At 36.7% G+C, this 15,832-nt stretch overlaps 1 protein-coding gene across 1 annotated transcript in view; it reads left to right on the top strand.

Annotated features, from left to right (window-relative positions):
* The window catches only part of msrab (methionine sulfoxide reductase Ab), a gene marked incomplete at its 5' end in the record, with an annotated part of 80,255 nt that overhangs the window by 56,699 nt on the left and 7,724 nt on the right, over nt 1-15,832 (top strand). The window contains 2 exons of the transcript XR_013817807.1: nt 3,389-3,525; nt 4,133-4,169. The remainder of the gene's footprint in view (nt 1-3,388; nt 3,526-4,132; nt 4,170-15,832) is intronic.

Raw genomic sequence — 15,832 nt, 5'->3', positions numbered from 1 at the left:
AGATATAAAGTCAAAATTGAGTGATATAAAGTCAGAATTGAGAGATATTAAGTCCGAATTGTGAGATATAAAGTCAGAATTGAGAGATATAAAGTCGGAATTGTGTGATATAAAGTCCGAATTGAGAGATATAAAGTCAGATTTGTGAGATAGAAAGTCGGAATTGTGAGATATAAAGTCAGAATTGTGAGATATAAAGTCAGAATTGAGAGATAGAAAGTCAGAATTGTGATATATAAAGTCAGAATTGAGTGATATAAAGTCAGAATTGAGAGATATATAAAGTCAGAATTGTGAAATATTAAGTCAGAATTGTGTGATATAAAGTCAGAATTGAGAGATATAAAGTCAGAATTGAGAGATATAAAGTCAGAATGGTGATATATAAAGTCAGAAATGAGAGATATAAAGTCAGAATTGTGAGATATAAAGTCAAAATTGAGTGATATAAAGTCAAAATTGTGAGATATAAAGTCAAAATTGTGAGATATAAAGTCAGAATTGTGAGATATAAGTCAGAATTGTGAGATATAAAGTCAGAATTGTGAGATATAAGTCAGAATTGTGAGATATAAAGTCAGAATTGAGAGATATAAAGTCGGAATTGTGAGATATAAAGTCAGAATTGAGAGAAATAAAGTCAGAATGGTGAGATATAAAGTCAAAATTGTGAGATATAAAGTCAAAATTGTGAGATATAAAGTCAGAATTGAGAGATATAAAGCCGGAATTGTGAGATATAAAGTCGGAATTGTGAGATATAAATTCAGAATTGAGAGATATAAAGTCAGAATTGTGAGATATAAAGTCAGAATTGAGTGATATAAAGTCAGAATTGAGAGAGATATATAAAGTCAGAATTGAGAGATATAAAGTCAGAATTGTGAGATATAAAGTCAGAATTGAGAGATATAAAGTCAGAATTGAGAGATATAAAGTCAGAATTGTGAGATATAAAGTCAGAATTGAGAGATATAAAGTCAGAATTGTGAGATATAAAGTCAGAATTGAGAGATATAAAGTCAGAATTGAGAGATATAAAGTCAGAATTGAGAGATATAAAGTCAGAATTGTGAGATATAAAGTCAGAATTGTGAGATATAAAGTCAGAATTGAGAGATATAAAGTCAAAATTGTGAGATATAAAGTCAGAATTGAGTGATATAAAGTCAGAATTGAGAGAGATATATAAAGTCAGAATTGTGAATTAAAATCAGAATTGTGTGATATAAAGTCAGAATTGAGAGATATAAAGTCAGAATTGTGAGATATAAAGTCAGAATTGAGAGATATAAAGTCAGAATTGGGAGATATAAAGTCAGAATTGTGTGATATAAAGTCAGAATTGAGAGATATAAAGTCAGAATTGAGTGATATAAAGTCAGAATTGAGAGATATAAAGTCAGAATTGTGAGATATAAAGTCAGAATGGAGTGATATAAAGTCAGAATTGAGAGATATAAAGTCAGAATTGAGAGATATAAAGTCAGAATTGAGAGATATAAAGTCAGAATTGAGAGATATAAAGTCAGAATTGAGAGATATAAAGTCAGAATTGTGAGATATAAAGTCAGAATTGAGAGATATAAAGTCAGAATTGAGAGATATAAAGTCAGAATTGTTAGATATAAAGTCAGAATTGTGAGATATAAAGTCAGAATTGAGAGATATAAAGTCAAAATTGTGAGATATAATGTCAGAATTGAGTGATATAAAGTCAGAATTGAGAGATATAAAGTCAGAATTGTGAGATATAAAGTCAGAATTGAGAGATATAAAGTCAGAATTGAGAGATATTAAGTCAGAATTGTGAGATATAAAGTCGGAATAGAGTGACATAAAGTCAGAATTGTGTGATATAAAGTCAGAATTGAGAGATATAAAGTCAGAATTGTGAGATATAAAGTCAGAATTGAGAGATATAAAGTCAGAATTGTGAGATATAAGTCAGAATTGAGAGATATAAAGTCAGAATTGGGAGATATAAGTCAGAATTGAGAGATATAAAGTCAGAATTGAGAGATATAAAGTCGGAATAGAGTGATATAAAGTCAGAATTGTGTGATATAAAGTCAGAATTGAGAGATATAAAGTCGGAATAGAGTGATATAAAGTCAGAATTGTGTGATATAAAGTCAGAATTGAGAGATATAAAGTCAGAATTGAGTGATATAAAGTCAGAATTGAGAGATATAAAGTCAGAATTGAGAGATATAAAGTCAGAATTGTGAGATATAAAGTCGGAATAGAGTGATATAAAGTCAGAATTGTGTAATATAAAGTCAGAATTGAGAGATATAAAGTCAGAATTGTGAGATATAAAGTCAGAATTGAGAGATATAAATTCAGAATTGAGAGATATTAAGTCAGAATTGTGAGATATAAAGTCGGAATAGAGTGATATAATGTCAGAATTGTGTGATATAAAGTCAGAATTGAGAGATATTAAGTCAGAATTGTGAGATATTAAGTCAGAATTGTGAGATATAAAGTCAGAATTGTGTGATATAAAGTCAGAATTGAGAGATATAAAGTCAGAATTGAGAGATATAAAGTCAGAATTGTGAGATATAAAGTCGGAATAGAGTGATATAATGTCAGAATTGAGAGATATAAAGTCAGAATTGAGAGATATTAAGTCAGAATTGTGAGATATAAAGTCGGAATAGAGTGATATAATGTCAGAATTGAGAGATATAAAGTCAGAATTGAGAGATATTACATCAGAATTGTGAGATATTAAGTCAGAATTGTGAGATATAAAGTCAGAATTGTGTGATATAAAGTCAGAATTGAGAGATATAAAGTCAGAATTGAGAGATATAAAGTCAGAATTGTGAGATATAAAGTCAGAATTGAGAGATATAAAGTCAGAATTGAGTGATTTTCCCATTTTTGACTTTATAAGTCACAATTCTGACTTTATTTTAACAGGTGACAGAAAAGGAGAAAAAAACGTGGGGCGAAACCAGTTTTAGTCGGGGACCAGTTCTCTTCTGGCCAGATGAACTAACATGTTGTATAATTCCAGACTGCATCACAAGTCAGATTGTGCATGGACCATTCAGAATATTTCATCCAGTTCTTTCTACTTGAAGATCGGATACATCACTCCGGCATTTGGAGGGAGGAGTTGATGCTAGACATATAGGGTCTGTGCAGAGGATTTCTCTGGTTCTTGTGTTTTTTGCTGATATATAATATAATGTTATATATATATTGATGAAGAATTCTTCTTCTAAAACTCTCTCTCTCTCTCTCTCTCTCTCTCTCTCTCTCTCTCTCTCTCTCTCTCTGTTTCTTACTAGGAGCTCTCCTATGGAAGCTCAGCTGTGTTAATTTCTCAGACAGAGATCTCACTGATGAATGTTACCTTTTACTTTTACAGAATGATCACCTCTCTGTTTGACTGATAAGACACAGGGAGGATAGGTTCACTGGGAGGAAACCGCATTCGACATCTCTCCCATGCAGCTGCTCCCAGACACCCACTCTTCCTGCAGGAGTGCATGTGTTCAACAAAGAGTAAGTAAGTCTACATTTTTAAATTTAGACATTTAAGAAAAAGTCTAAATGTTGGTCCCTTAAAGCCCATTTCACAAAAAAAAAAAATTCATGTTATCAGGACAATTTTCTTGCAGTATAGAAATTTAAAGGTGCACTCAGTAAATATTTTCTTATTACAATTTTACAAAGAATAATAATAATATTGAGAAATTTATTTTACGAAATATGTTGTACGATTTCAAAACACGGCCTCATGAAGCTTCGAAGCGTTATGAATCAGTGAGCCGAATGATGATTCGGATCGCGTGTCAAACCGCCAAACTGCTGAAATTTGGCGATTCAAACCGCTGAATCGACTCGCTGATTCATAACGCTTCGAAGATTCATGATGCCTTGTTTTGAAATCGTCATCACTATGTAAGTCGTTATTTAGGGATTTTTTGCACACAAAAACTATTGTCGCCGATTCATAAAGTTATTGTAGAGCCATTGTAGTGAGATGGACTTTGTAACGACGTCTTTAGTACCTTTTAAGGGTCTTGAGAGTGAACCGTGCCAGTGTGTCAATGGAGGCTTTTGAGAGCCATCAGATTTCAACTAAAATATCTTCATTTCTGTTCCGAAGATGAACGGAGGTCTGACGGGTGTCGAACGACATGAAGGTAAGTAATTAATGACAGAATTTTCATTTTTGGGTGAACTAACCCTTTAATGAAAGCTGTTTTATTTTACATTGATTGTGTCATCTCATGAAGGCCACAATGTTGAGATCACATGACCAAAGACTCCTAGTTCATATTTAATTCAATTTGCTTGTTACTGGACACTTCTGCTCACCAAATAAATGAGTCATAGCTGACTTTAAATAGCATATTGCAATGGCGCTGTGTAAGGAGTTACACTGATCAGGCATAACATTATGACAGGTGAAGTGAATAACACTGATTATCTCTTCATCACGGCACCTGTTAGTGTGTGGGATATATTAGGCAGCAAGTGAACATTTTGTCCTCAAAGTTGATGTGTCATGCTGCCTTCACATGCTCTAGGAATTATCGTAAATACGAGTTTCCGAGGTAAAAATTGCACTTGAAGGCCCTCTGATGTTGTGTTTACCACTGGGAAGTTCGGAAATAATTTTGATACCCAAATTCCCGAGATGGGCGTGCTTTAAACATTGTGGCGGGGAGACTGCTGTGACAGGTATATGATTTATTAGTTTTTACCCCAAAATCAGAATCAGAAATCACAAAGAGCTTTATTGCCAAGTGTCCTTGCATGCACACACAAGGAATTTGTCTTGGTGCTGAAGCTTCCAGTGCACATATACAATACAAACACAACAAGTACATAGTCATACAAATTCTAAGAATAAAAATATGAATATAGCATGGGGGGGGGGTGTATTTTAACTGTTCAAGAGGGAAATGGCCTGTGGGAAGAAGCTGTTCCTGTGCCTGTGATGTTCTAGTGGCTAGATCGTTTAGTCTTGTCGTTAATGTAGTGCATATTTACATATACAAGTAATCATTTGAAGTGTAGGCTATTGTATGTTTTATACACAGCGAAAGTTGTCTGCATTTGACCGAAATTACAGAATCTGACATCGTAAATGTTTATGGCTGTCAGTGCATGTGATGCGACACTATAATTTTGGTTTTAATATGATTTTCACTATAAATATGCAAGAATAAGCATGGTGTCCTCCATTATTCCTGTTCATTCCGACAACAAAGTACTTGAATGGAACAAGCTCGTAATCACGACTTCTGAAGTGGGAAGTAGGACATTTCCGATAGCACGTGAAGGCAGCATCAAAAGCAGGAAATATGGGCAAGCGTAAGGATCTGAGCGAGTTTGACAAGGGCCAAATTGTGATGGATAGATGACTGGGTCAGAGCATCTCCAAAACTGCAGCTCTTGTGGGGTGTTCCCGGTCTGCAGTGGTCAGTATCTTTCAAAAGTGGTCTAAGGAAGTAACAATGGTGAAGCGGCGACAGGGTCATGGGCTCGTTGATGCAAGGCTGGCCCGTGTGTACCGATCAAACAGACGAGCTGTAGCGCAAATTCCTCAAGAAGTTAATGCTGGTTCTGATAGAAAGGTGTCAGAATACACTGTGCATCACAGTTTGTTGTGTATGGGGCTGCATAGCCGCAGACCAGTCAGAGTGCCCATGCTGACCCCTGCCCTGTCCACCACCGAAAGCGCCAAAAGTGAGCATGTGAGTATCAGAACTGGACCACGGAGCAATGGAAGAAGGTGGCCTGGTCTGATGAATCACGTTTTCTTTTACATCACGTGGATAGCCGGGTGCGTGGTCGTCACTTACCTAAGAAACACATGGCACCAGGATGCACTATGGGAAGAAGGCAAGCCGACGGAGTCAGTGTGATTCTTTGGGCAATGTTCTGCTGGGAAGCCTTGGGTCCTGCCATCCATGTGGATGTTCCTTTGACACGTACCACCTACCTAAGCATTGTTGCAGACCATACACCCTTTAATGGAAACAGAATTCCCTGGTGGCTGTGCCTCTTTCAGCAGGATAATGCGCCCTGCTATAAAGCAAACATGGTTCAGGAATTGTTTGAGGATCACGAGTTTGAGGTGTTGACTTGGCCTCCAAATTCCCCAAATCTCAATCCAAACAAGCATCTGTGGGATGTGAAGAACAAACAAGTCCAATCCATGGATGCCCCACCTCACAATTTACAGGAATAAAGGATCTGCTGCTAACATCTTGGTGCCAGATACCACAGCACACCTTCAGGGGTCTAGTGGAGTCCATGCCTCGACAGGTCAGGGCTGTTTTGGCAGCAAAAGGTGGACGAACACAATATTAGGAATATCATGATGTTATGCCTGATCGGTGTACATATACATCCATACCACTAGGTGTCACTAGAAACAGTAAGAGTAGTATGCTACTTCAGATTCAGCCTGGTGCTCCGGTCAACATGGCAGTCTTAAAACCCTGATTCTGAGTTCACCTTTAAGCATTATCTCATACATTTTAAATGAGATTAATAAACTATTCTTTAAATGTAGAAACTATATCAATCACAATACCAGATCATTATGAATGTAGCCTCTTAATACATTAATTTACTATATTCAAACCCTAAAGCTGACTAAAAACCACCGTTGCAAATAGCAGTACCCAGAAGGCCACACGACTCTGCTGGACTGGCTCCCCGGGTCTGCAGGTGTACAGCGAGATCTGATTAGAGGCAGAGAATCTATTTTTTTAACCCTGACCTTGAAAAACATCCGGTGACAAAATACTGGTCTGACATCTTGTGGATGGAAAACTTAGAGGTGAGTGTGTGACCGCGCTCAGTGCGAGGTTTTGAGAAGGCATCGTGCTGTTTACACACATTCACAGAGTGTCTCTGTTGTGGTGGGCCGCACTAAAGTTTCCATTCCGATGAAGCATCATATCCTGGGCAACGACTCTTCCGACCACGTGATCCATCACGTCCGATTGACTAAAGGGTTGATTTTCTGTGTTGAACACCTGTAACCTTTGCTTGAAAAGTTTTGAAGAGATATGATAACAGCATAGCCTACATCAGCAAAGTTTTTTGCTTGCAGTTCAGTTATGAACATCGAACCTTTCCTAAATGCGTATGTGTACAGTATGTGCTGGTGTGTGTTTGTGCATGCTTATGTTTGCCTTCTTAACTCCTACGTGATGACTGAGTAAGTACGAGCGGTACAGCGTCAATAGTGTGGTAAGCCACAGACAGAAATAGCTGATGTACTTTTTTGGTGTACTCTAGCCTGGGTCTCACCTGTGGGAGAGAAAACAGGAGATAGAGGGGCTTTTAAAGATCAAGGAGGGTGACACTTTACATCAAAAGTACCTATTTCACATCAGGGTTATTATAGTTAACTAAAACTAAAACCATTAATAAAAGAATATGGTCACACTTTAGATTAGGGTCCAATTCTCACTATTAGCTACACCTTTTGCCTCAGTAAACTCCTAATTGCTGCTTATTAATAGTTTGTAAGGTAGTTGTTAATTTAGGTATTGGGTAGGATTAAGGGATGTAGAATATGGTCATGCAGAATATGAATATGTGCTTTATAAGTACTAATAAACAGCCAATATCATAGTAATGGATGCATGCTAATAAGCAACTTAACAGTGAGAATTTGACCCTAAAGTGTTACCAAAAATATTTTAGCTAGTTGCCAAGGCAAAATTTCTCATTTTCATTTAGCTTAGCTTGATACATTACAAATTTAACTATAGAAAAATATATATAGACATTAAAAAACGACTCAAAATGATAAAAACACAAAATTACTGGAAATAATAAACACTAATTCAAAATAATAATTAAATGAATAGTATCTCAATTATATTAAAATAACACAGTTGCACTTACTTTATCACAAAATAACCCCATCATATTTAGAGAAAATTGTCCTATTGTGGTGAAAGTTGCAAACTTTAGCCATATGATATTAATAGGTAAAGGCCATTTTTTTGTAAGGATATAGACCCTGACATGTAACCAACTGTGATATATGTGGGTAAACTGACAAATTCGACATTGATTTGTTTAAATGTGTAGTTTATGTTCAAATCTGGCATGTGCAAGTGACAAAGGACAACGCACATGGGAAAGTTCCCGGTTAAACTGCTAAGAACTAATTTATTCACACAATATCCTCTCTAACAATTTTAATGTTGTAAATGTGAACATCATCATACATGTCTTTAGTATGTCAGGTAAAAGATGAGCTCATTCATCTAATCCAAATGCTCTGCCAGAAACTATTATGAGATTTAACACCCTAGAGAAATGAAAAGTTAAAAAAAAAAAACAACAACAACAGAGATGAAAAGTAAATATAGCTGAACATTAGGGCCACAACCAACATAGACGATCTGTGGTTGATCAATATGGGTTTTCCGGTGTCAGATCCTTCAATCTTCACCCCCACTTTTGTATTGCATTTTTACCCCCAAGTCGAAATGATATCTCTTGTGTTCAAGATGTTCATATCAGACTTCCCGCTGAAGGTCTCCAGACGCTGATACCCACAAGGGAACGCGAGTGAGTGCAGCACCCTCTCCTGCTGGCATAGTGGCATCATTCTAAAACTGGTATTAGGCATTTCCTGCTGGGTTCGTTGGCGGGTGGAAGTGTGTGAGTGTGTGTGTGTGTGAGTGTGTCAGAGTAGATAGCACCTGGCTTGCGCAGCTGTGGGTCTCCTACTAAGGGGGAGCAGGAGGAGGGGAATGAGGTCCTGCACTGTCACAAACTGTGTGTGTGTTTCATATGTGCATCTGCTCAATTCTATATCAGTTGCCAAGGTCTGAGTTAATCGTAAAATAAACCTGAAGAATCTATTTCAACATTTTGAACATGAAAAAATAGTTTTTTGTGTCCATAAAACTTGTTTTGTTGACCTTGGTAAACATAATAAAGCTGCAAACTTGTAATTTAGTTAGTTGTTTCTTCCAAGGGGTCAAAGTTTAGCTGGTTAGCATGATCCAGTTTGCCCCTGCTGGTAGATGCAGTAACTACACGCTCTACAAGCAAAAAGCATCTCTTTCGGTTGATGGCTATTCAAATACTGGCATGTATTTTGACACTTATTTTCTTTTTCTTAAACATATATTTATTGAAAAACATGGACCATAACAAGAAAATATCCACACACACAGAAAAAGAAGGGAAAAAAAACATTTTATATATATTTTAACTACCTTCCCACCCTCTCCCTACCCTCAACATCCAAAAAAATCAATTACACAGGTAAATAAGTTATTATACAAAGGCTAAGACAGACATGTCCACACACTTTCAAATACATAAGCACATCATATATACACATATCAGTCAGTGGAGTGAGAGGTATCTAATATTGCCTGTGTCGATATTTGGTTATTTTCCAGAAAATGTATAAAAAGATTTTATTAGTTTGCCCTTTATACAATGTGAAAGATCTTTTAACCAATGATCAATGGATGAACCTTGTATGTTCTTCCAGTAAAATGCTACCAAACGTCTTGCAAGAACTAGACCCTTCTCAAAGTGTGGTACGAGTACCATTAGTGGTAGTCAGGCTCCCTTAAGTGGTACGCAGAGGAATCACTAAATTAAATATAAATTAATGTTAAAACATAATACATTTTAATTAAAAACATTTTTTTTGACGTTTAAGTATAGTACAGTTTTTTATTTAACTTTTAGGTACAACACATTTTGATTTAATCATTATTTATTAAATTCATCATTTACCTGTATGTAAGCACAGTGCAGTGTTAATGTTCAATGTTAAAGTGGCTGACAGCAATAAATATTCGTATTAGGAATAAACTGCCTCGTTTTTGAACTGTGCAGAGCTGTAGCTGAATAGTTAGGCCTACTACGCTACTGTATTTTAATGTTGGTCATTATGGTAGTACTTGGAGAGCCAAATATTTTCTGAGGTGGTACTTGGTATAAAAAGTTTGAGAACCACTGAGACGAATGTCAATCATTTTAGTGTGATAACCTGATAATGATAAACTTTATCATTGAATTAAACCCAAAGCACATATTTCAGAGGACATTGGAATTGGTTTTGAAATAATTGAAGAAATTAGTGCCGTCACGTTTTGCCAGAATGTCTTGATCACCAGATACAATGGAAGAATGTTCCCTTATGTTTTTGGCATTTAAAACAGAACCTGTTTTACTTTTCAAGGGTGATGTACGTACGCATTACCCAGTTGTATTGGATCAGCTTAAAGGAACACACCGACTTTTTGGGACTTTAGCTTATTCACCGTATCCCCCAGAGTTAGATAAGTCCATACTTACCATTCTCATCTCCGTGCGTCCCATAACTCTCTGACGCACACCCACCGCTAGCCTAGCTTAGCACAAAGACTGGAAGTAAACAGCTCCAGCTAGCCTACTGCTCAATCAGTGACAAAACAACACCAACATTTTCCTATTTACATGTTGTGATGTCTATAGTTAGCCTACATCGTGTACTAAGACCGACGGAAAATGAAAAGTTGCGATTTTTTTAGGTGGATATGCCTAGGAACTATTCTCTCATTCCTGCGTAATAATCAAGGAACTTTGCTGCTGTACCATGAGTGCAGCGGCGCAAGGATATTACGCAGCGTTAACTTCCGTCGACATCACCAACGTGACAACCTGCTTGCAAAGAGAGCGTGCTGGGGACTATTTTCAGGCGCTGCGTAATATCATTGCGCCGCTGCACCCAAGTCGGCGTGTTAATTTGACAAATTCTGGGCTCTAACACATATCTGATTCTTTAGAACTGTTAACAAATTTGCAATAAAACAATGATATTTGGTTTGTATAAGATCCTCTTAAAACATAACCTTTACTAGTTCTGTTGGTAGAGGTCTAGGTAGTGAATAATTTCGCTTGACATTGATATAACTGCAAATTTGCAAGTGTTTAAAAGGTTTTTAAAAAGTATTTGTTTCATTGGGATTCCACATTTTAGATCTTTTAAGGGCCTTAATGTATCTCCTTCAAACAAATCCCCAATCTTACGAATACCCTTTAAAGGAACACTCCACTTTTTTTGAAAATAGGCTCATTTTACAAGTCCCCTAGAGTTAAATAGTTGAGTTTTGCCGTTTTTGAATCCATTCAGCCGATCTTTGTATCTGGCGGTAGCACTTTTAGCATAGCTTAGCATACATCATTGATTCTGATCAGTCCATTAGCAGCTCATTCAAAAAATGACCAAAGACACTTTCAATATTTTTCCTATTTAAAACTTCTACAGTAACATCGTGTGCTAAGACAAACTGAAAATGAAAAGTTGCGATGTTCTACACCTATATGGCTAGGAACTACTTTCTCATTCCTGCATAATAGTCGCGGATCTTCGCGGCCGTACCATGGCTGCAGCGGCGCAATGATTCGTTGGTATTCTGTGAAACATGGTGGTAGTATACACCTTCGACTTACTATCACAGCACTTTACAACACACAGAACCATGGCTAATCACACAGGTAAATCCACAACACAATTTGTCGGCTGCAAGCCTGAAACTTTCTCTGCAACTACACAAACTTAGTGCCGGTCATATTGAAAGTTACCTAGCTGGGGGCTACTTTCAGGCGCTGTAATATCATTGCACCGCTGCAGCCATGGTACGGCCGCGAAGATCTGCGACTATTACACAAGAATGAGAAAGTAGTTCCTAGCCATATAGGTATAGAAAATCACAACTTTTAATTTTCTGTTGGTCTTAGCACACGATGTAACTGTAGAAGAGTCAAGTATTAAATAGGAAAAATATTGAAAGTGTCTTTGGTCATTTTTTGAATGAGATGCTAATGGACTGATCAGAATCAATGATGTATGCTAAGCTATGCTAAAAGTGCTACCGCCAGATACAAAGATCGGCTGAATGGATTCAAAAATGGTAAAACTCAACTATTTAACTCTAGGGGACTTGTAAAATGAGCCTATTTTCAAAAAAAGTGGAGTGTTCCTTTAATGCCCACTGTTTAAAGCCAGAGTAATTTTCCCCTGGTCTGAAGTCCCCGAATAGGAGAAAAGTAAGAAAGAGTTGGGATTTCTCCCAATGCGTGCTGTACATCATTCCATACTATTAAAGTATTTTTAACAATTCTTATTTTCTATAATTAATTTTTGGAGGTTTTAAAATCATTAAATGGTCTCATTTTTTTTTTTCCTGTTGCTGCTTCATGTCACAGACTGTGCATCTATATTTAGATGGCTGGGAATGCTAACTGATAGCTTTCTCCAGGTGTTATACAGGTGGTTTCAAAGATAGACAAAACGAGATTATGATGGTATTATTTAGTGTTCCCTCAGTGTAGGCTACATCCCCCTTTGGTTCCTCTTTAGGACAGAAAAGACGTTATTTCATCACCAGAGAATTTGTTGAGCTGTGCACATCTCTACAGGCATTTCCCAAGTGTGCTAGGTGGGTATTTAAACAGTTTCTTGCGCATTGATCCATGTGGAGCTACAGACAGGGCGAGTGATTTGTTGTTGGCATGAAGTCACAAGAGAAGCTGTATTTGTTCCCTCTCTGTATGAGTCTGTAGGAGTGCAACAACCTTGACTGGGACGCTCAGCATCTGTTCAGTGTCCTTGACTCGGTGCCTTGAGCTTTTAAAGATAATCTGATTCTCTTTCACGTTTTTTTTTTAGGTTTGCTTTTTGTGGGTAATTATTATTTATGAACTGCCTTTAATCATGTATCGTCAAACATAATGTGTATGACATGTATGTGTTTCACTTGAGTTCTGAATATAGCCTGGGAAATGCCTGAAAGAATGTTCAAAAAACGCCCTGAAACTTTTGTTGGTACATCTGTTTACATGAATGATGTGCAATCTGTGTATGTTTGACAGCTTGACATCAGTGCATGTGTGGGACTGCAAATAAAATCCACTACTATCCTGTAGGGGGCACTTTGGATCTTGGAAAAGTGTTTTGGAATGCTGCGGAGAGCAGAGAACATGATTTCTTGTGTGGTATGTGAACCAATCAGTATTAAGATATTCGGGATTTGTTGGTTGGTTAGTTCGAAAACCAAAGGCTGGATGCTTTGTAGAAAGCGAGAACCCCATTTTATTAATATATCTTGCAAATGGACAATCAATTAAATAAGAAAACCCAAGTGATGACTAATTAGTCGAAAGTCGTTTGCAAACACACCAATCACAAGGAGTGTTTCCAAGTGGAAGTGACTTTTAGAGTTATAGCATATCAAATAGCTCTTACAGACCGCGCGCGGTGTCAGGATGGTGTTGTCCTGTCGCCTCTCTTCTGTTTAGTTTATATTTCACAGCTCAGAGGAGCAGCTACAAAATCCATCAGGAGCAGGTCACATGGCAGGTTAAAGGTGAGAGGTGGGATTTGACCAGTAAGGGTATAAAGGTCACGCATACATCACGACTGTGGCCTCAGGATATTCGGAAACCTGTGACGGACCTAGCATGTAAAATGAGCTTACACAAAAACAGAGCCACCAGTTAAAGATTAAGAGCACTGTGTAAACTATGGGGAACATTAGCTCGCAATGTCTCTCAAGTGGTAAACAGTGATTTAGCTAACCCGGGTTTTGTGCCTCTTTATCACTCTCTGCAATTGTATTCATTACATTGTTATTGAAATATATTTTAGGAATGCATTTTAGAATTGTGTAAAAGTCATTTTTTTATCTTTTCAACGACAAAAAAAGTTACCCAGGAAAAAGATTCAGTTCATTAAACACATTATCCAGTATTTGAAATAATGTTGTCATAATGGGAAGCTGCCATTATAGGCTATCTAAACAGTAAATGAATTATATAACAGCAAAACTATGTAAAATGTTGCATGGAAAGATAGCATTATATATAATTGCCTGAATTTAGGCGGTTTTATTACGTTCCGTTGATGGACTATGATCCAGCTAACAAAAAATGTGTTGTTTGTTATATGTTTTATGTAGAAAATGTTGTTTATCAATGTTTTCTGAATGTTCAAAAAAAAAAATTAAAAATGTTTTGTCTTGGTTATGCGAACATTAAAGAAAACATTAAAGGAGTCATGAATTGAGAAATCAAATTTTCCTTGATCTTTTGATGTGTAAGAGGTCATGAACTGTAAAAAACATAATAACTCAAAACGTTCCTATCGTTTTCATTATTTGCTTATAGGGGTAAAACGAAGTTTGAAATACGTGAGCAGCGATATACCGTTATTAAACATCCAACACCACCCACTCTGCTGAGAGTGACGGTTAGATGAATATGTAAATATGTGCTGCGCGCTTTCCTTTCAATAACAAAATAAACACACAACAAAACTGAGAAAACAGCAAGCATTTTTTAATAAAGCATAAGAAAAGCATCTGATCATAGCAACGTGGATATGTTTGCATGAGCTCTGCAATTCGGCACTCTAGTAAAGTCACTAGCGTAGCTACGGGTGGGCCTGTCAGATCCAGGGAAAAAAAAATTTTTTAATAATACTATTTTATAACGTTTAACAATTCTTCAATAATTATTTTAAATGTGATTTTATTTTGTCATGCATTAGAACTCTATTCTAATATTAATAAAAAATATGCTAATTCGTCTCTTCAGTAACGTCACGCCAGTAGTAATGTTATGTTCTTCTTCGCCGCAACATCCGGATTCGAATCCAACTAGCAGCGCCTTTTTTGTTATTAAAAAAATGGCTAAACTGTCAGTTATGACACATTTAAGAAAGAAACACGTCTTGACAAAGATGACAGGACACCATAACACTTTTGTCGTTTGAAAGTGAACTAACTGATAAGTGATATTATCAACATCTTCAATTCAAAACCCAGCCAACTCTGACTTGTTTAGAAAAGACATCAGCCGTACAAGGTAAGCTTTTTTACCTGAAATATATCCCGGCTTCAGCCACTGATAGCAGACTATTGCAGTTATTAGAGAGAGAGAGAGAGAGAGAGAGCGAGAGAGATTAAGCGAATGTGAATTACCAGAGTCTCTCAACTGTGTTCAGCAGCACTGTAAGTTTATCTGCTCCAAGAACAGTGTTTTTATTACCTTGCTAGTAAGAAATGTCATGTTTCTAAGTTGTTAAACTATTTTACTGATAATATCATAAGCAGCGCTGACAACACGTTTCTGTGCTAGTGTATCCGTACAGTGTTTGAGTGCGGAAAAAGACAGTATGTGCTGTCCGTACATTATAAAATGTCATTTTTCCGCAAAAAAAAAGTACATATGAAGTGTGCCATTTGGAACAGGGCCTTATAACGTTCATCAACCAATCAGATTTAAGCATTCAACAGCCCTGTAGTATAAACAAATATAATCCATATAGATATTAGCCTGGGACTATGTGTGAAATAATTCATTTATGTTGTCCAAAATATGTCAGTGGAGTGTTTTTATTTCTAGCCAGTGACTCGTGAGTTACTGACTACCAGATTTGTGAGCTTTACCTGCTGTTTGCTCTTTCAGTAGATTTACCAATTTTGTAGTCTAAAAAAAGTAGTGTAGCATGTCAGACAAACAAGATTAGGTCTCATCTTGACCTAATGAACGACCTGACGGGAGGAGAGACAGAGGGAGAGTTCCCGGACACAACGACTGTTTAAGATATATTGACATTTCACAAGAACATTATAGTTGAATTTCGAGCTTAGTTCACTTCAGGACAACTTCAGGACAAGGGATTTTGTTTGTTTTGTTTTGTTTTTTCAGAAGCTATTCACCACAGTCTGCACAGTCCTGAAGCCTATTATTTATCTATCGTTCTATCATTCTATCGTTTTATCTATTGTTCAATCATCTGACTGTCCAAACT

Source organism: Gobio gobio (assembly GCF_949357685.1).
Source record: "Gobio gobio genome assembly, chromosome: 13".
Classification (NCBI taxonomy): domain Eukaryota; kingdom Metazoa; phylum Chordata; class Actinopteri; order Cypriniformes; family Gobionidae; genus Gobio; species Gobio gobio.
Note: the sequence above shows the minus strand (reverse complement) of the source record. Positions and strands in the feature narration are given on the sequence as shown.